The 4,190-nt window shown below is 41.0% G+C and overlaps 1 pseudogene; it reads right to left on the bottom strand.

Moving 5' to 3' along the window:
• Positions 1–2,693: 2,693 nt before the first annotated feature.
• On the bottom strand, positions 2,694–3,686 carry LOC470608 (dnaJ homolog subfamily C member 17-like; annotated as a pseudogene).
• Positions 3,687–4,190: the final 504 nt, after the last annotated feature.

Consider the following 4,190-nt stretch of genomic DNA (forward strand, 5'->3'; position numbering starts at 1 on the left):
TGGCATATTCAACTTGAATGATTTTAGGGAAGTTTAACAAAGAAACTAGTTGCAAGGTGCGGACAGAGTTAATAGACGGCACTAAGGAATAGTCCATTACTCTGGTGTTAGTATGAGTAGGGAGCCCTCATCACCTACTTTTATCAAATTTGGTGTGTCTGAATTTTTCAATGTACACACATAATCTGTATCTTCTAAACTTTCTTAAACATATATGACATTATACTTATCAAAATATTCTCCAATTTTTTGTGTGTGCACTTCACATCCAATATTGGGAATTCTAACTGCCATATATTATTTCTTGGTATATATTTACCAACATTTAAAACAATAAAAAATAAAGGGTTGGGAGGCCGAGGTCAGCGGATCACAAGGTCAGGAGATCGAGACCATCCTGGCTAACACGGTGAAACCTCGTCTCTACTAAAAATACAAAAAATTAGCTGGGTGTGGCGGTGGGTGCCTGTAGTCCTAGCTACTAGGGAGGTTGAGGCAGGAGAATGGTGTGAACCTGGGAGGCAGAGCTTGCAGTTAGCCGAGATTGCGCCACTGCACTCTAGCCTGGGAGACACAGCGAGACTCTGTCTCAAAATAAATAAATAAATAAATAAATAATAAAGGGTAAAGAAATGTGAAATAAAAATACATAAGAAGAAAGAACTAAATAAGTAAAATTAATGAATAAGTAAATAGTAAATAAAGAGAAAATGCTTTAAAGCTGTAAAAAAAAGTTTATTATAATAAGTGGATCTATTTCCAAATGACTGCATTAAAAAGTAACCCATTTGTATGAATAAAAACACTACATACTTTTGTTATATAACGTGATCGATGACATAATATTCTGAGTACTTATTAAACATTAGGAAATTTTATTGCTGATTTTACAAACGAAGTCTACATTTCTCCAAATAAATAAGGGGATACTTCTCAATTTTTCTTTCATTCATCCCAAGCAAGCACAGTTCAAAATATTGCTAGTTTCATAAGAACATCTGATTGGTGATTTGACTAAGTCATCACCTAGAAACTCGAGTCTGGAAGCTTTCCAATGAATGAAGCTCGTTTCTGATTCTCATCAGTGCTTAGTGTAATGAGTTTATGTTCTTCTCCTAGATTATTTCTATTGATTGCTCTATATATTTCTCTGAGCTAAAGAAACATCATATCTTACTTGTTTATATGTCCCTGCCTATTTCTTGTTTAATTTTATTATTTTTTTTCTGTGTGGTCCAAATCTGTCTAGTGTGAGACTGCTTTGCAGGTAGTGAAGGGAACCCTAGCTGGGCCAGGATAGCAGGCAACTCATGTCAGTTATTGGGTTCTGGGAGAATGAAAATGTAATGGAATTACCCAGCTCTCCCTCCACACCCTCTACCACTACTTCAGTAACAGACAGTAAGAAAGACTAGACAAATTCTTTTATTACATATTTATTGGGAACATAATGATTTTACTGAATATGTTCAGATAGCTCAGGTGAAGCCCAATAAACGTCAACTCTGAGAAGCCTGAATTTGAAATCACGAATATGAATTTTGAACTAAGAGTAGTTAAGGAAGCACAAGACATAGCAAAACAAAGGACAAATAACAAAATAAATTTAAGAACCACTCATCTGCCATAATTACATTTATCAGTATGTGAATATAATCTGCTTAGGCTTGTTGGGTGAACTTATGAATCCTAAAGAAAGATGCAATCTCAGTTAGTATTTCTACCCATAAGTGAAAACCTAGTATAGCAATTTTGTGAGGAATTTCTAGTATTTAAATTATACTTGGAATTATATGTCTGCATTTAGAACTAAGCCGCTTGCTTGTGAAGACAGGAATTTGATCATAAGTTATCTGTAAGGTTTATGTAAGTCCATACTTTATAAATGAGAAGACCAAATCAAAATGATGTTGCAGTCTCGGTTTATTTAGTTATGGTTTTATTGCTTGACTTTTTTACTTCCATGCAGTTCATTGATGACTTAGTTTTCTCCTCAGATGACTAAAGATAACTTAAAGTATCCCTAATAATCATTTGTGTCAGTTGTGAGTTTATTATTTCTCGGCTCTGAATTCACATTTCAACGTATGCTCTAAAACAGAATATTTTAAATAATTTTTCCTTTGATAAGAGCAGTAGAGGGTGCTTGAGGAATAGTGCAGTAGAAAGAGACTTCCTGTGTGAGCCGGGTGTCAGCAGGACTGGGGTGAGGATAGCTAGTAGAGCCTGCCCCAGTCACCTGCCCAGCCTTTGTCCCTCTGTGACATTGCAGCCTCTGTCTGGTGATTATCTTTGCACAGCACTCTCTGGAAACCGGAGCTCCCACAGACTGTCCGCTCTAAAGATCTCCGGCCCCACCAATTGCCGGGAATCCCTTGGATACACTTACTTAGAGTTGTTGATCCCCTACACCCTGCAGGTGGCCTTTCACTTGCCAAGGAACTCGGATCAGCTGTGGTCTGACCAAAATTGAGAACTTTCCTGGTATCCAGTGAACTGACCCACATTTTCTCCAATAAAGTCTGAACACCTTCCAAGTTTGTCCTTGAGTACTCTCCATCAGCCCTAAGATACCATACAGAGTTTCCTTACATCTTATCATTCCTTCTTTTTTTCTTAAAAACAGACAAACAAACAAAAGTTTATTGGTGACGTTAAAGAAAAAGACTGCCGGCGGGTGGCTGGAGCCGGGGTTACGTGGGCTGCCCCTCTCGGTCTTGCTGGTGCATCTCTGAGATCAGCCATTGCAGCTCGGCCGCGTGGCGCATGTGCATCATGATGACGCTCTCGTATTCCCTCACCGACAGCACTGAGCCCTTTGACAGTGCCGAGCGGCTGGGGCCCACGGTGCTCTGGGGCTGTCCCTCCAACCAGGAAATCTTCAGAGGGTTATCCACCAGGCCAACTTCATTCTGGACAGCCAGCTCCGCAGCCTTGGCAGTCGCAAACTCCACCACAGCAGTGCCTACCTTCTTACTGGAAAGCACCATGTTGAGAACCTCACCATACTTTTGCAAAAGCCATAGGAGGACGTCTTTGGAGTAGCCACCTTTTGACTCCCCCCAAGCCATCTTGCACTTCCATTTTAGCTTTAGTTTGGGGGTTCCTTGGCCTTTAGTATTTTGTCTTTCCTCTCAACCACTGGTCACGCTCCTGGTGTATCTGCTCCCGGATCAGCCTCTGCTGTTCCTCCAGCTGCCGGGAACCCTCTTCACTCAGGCATTTGATCTCTCGCTCTAGTGTCCTGGTGCTCAGGCTCTCCTCCAGCTCCTCCTCCTCTTCCTCCTCCTCCTTCCCCCTCCCCTTCCTCCTCCTCCTCCCCCCTCCCCTTCCTCCTCCTCCTCCCCCTCTCCCTCCCCTCTCTGCCTGGTGCTGCCGCTCCTGCTTCCGGGCCTCCAGATCAAGCTTCACTTTCTTCCTTTTCTCGTCTAGTTTCTGAGTCCTCTCTGCTGCCTGCTTCTTGGCTTTCCTGACCTTGTCATACGCAGCCCCGGCTGCAGCATCGGTCAGCACCTCCAAGGCCTGAGAATGCTGGTGGAAGAGTTCAGCTGCCAGTGGAAGAGTTCAGGGTAGCAGGAGGAGGCCTTCTGCCTATATGCCTTCTCCACCTCTTTGCCACCTTCTCCTCAATGTCTAGCAGCACGTACAGGTCCATCTGTAAGATCTTGCTCCTTGGTCACTGCCATGGTTCTGACCTGACGGATTCGTACTCCAGTTTTCTTTCTTTTCTTTTTTTTTTTTTTTAACCATACTTAATAGTGCTTTGTATCAAACATCCCTGCTAATCTACTGTGTGATGTTTATCTCCCAAATGAACCCAGACTGCCACATTAGTTTGATTTGGTCTTCTCATTCATAAAGTATGGAGATTTACATATTTCTTAAAGATAATTTATGAACAAATTCCTGTGTTCATAAGCAAGGCAAGTCATGAAAATGCATTGCAATATTTTAAAACAGCATTATTTACTTTTAGTTATGGATGATTTTAATAGCATACAGAATGAATGTGCATTTTCAGGAAAGAAGCATTCTAATTAAAATATTGCAGATGGGTTCCTGAAATAGGAGATAATGTTTAACTTAATGGGATTTTTTGAATATCTGTTCCATATCACGTGTTTGTGGATTTAAAATTTCTATTAATTTCCTGACGATTTTGACATTATCCTGTATTTAAAATTGGTGAG

The sequence above is a fragment of the Pan troglodytes genome, chromosome 13, assembly GCF_028858775.2.
Source record: "Pan troglodytes isolate AG18354 chromosome 13, NHGRI_mPanTro3-v2.0_pri, whole genome shotgun sequence".
Classification (NCBI taxonomy): domain Eukaryota; kingdom Metazoa; phylum Chordata; class Mammalia; order Primates; family Hominidae; genus Pan; species Pan troglodytes.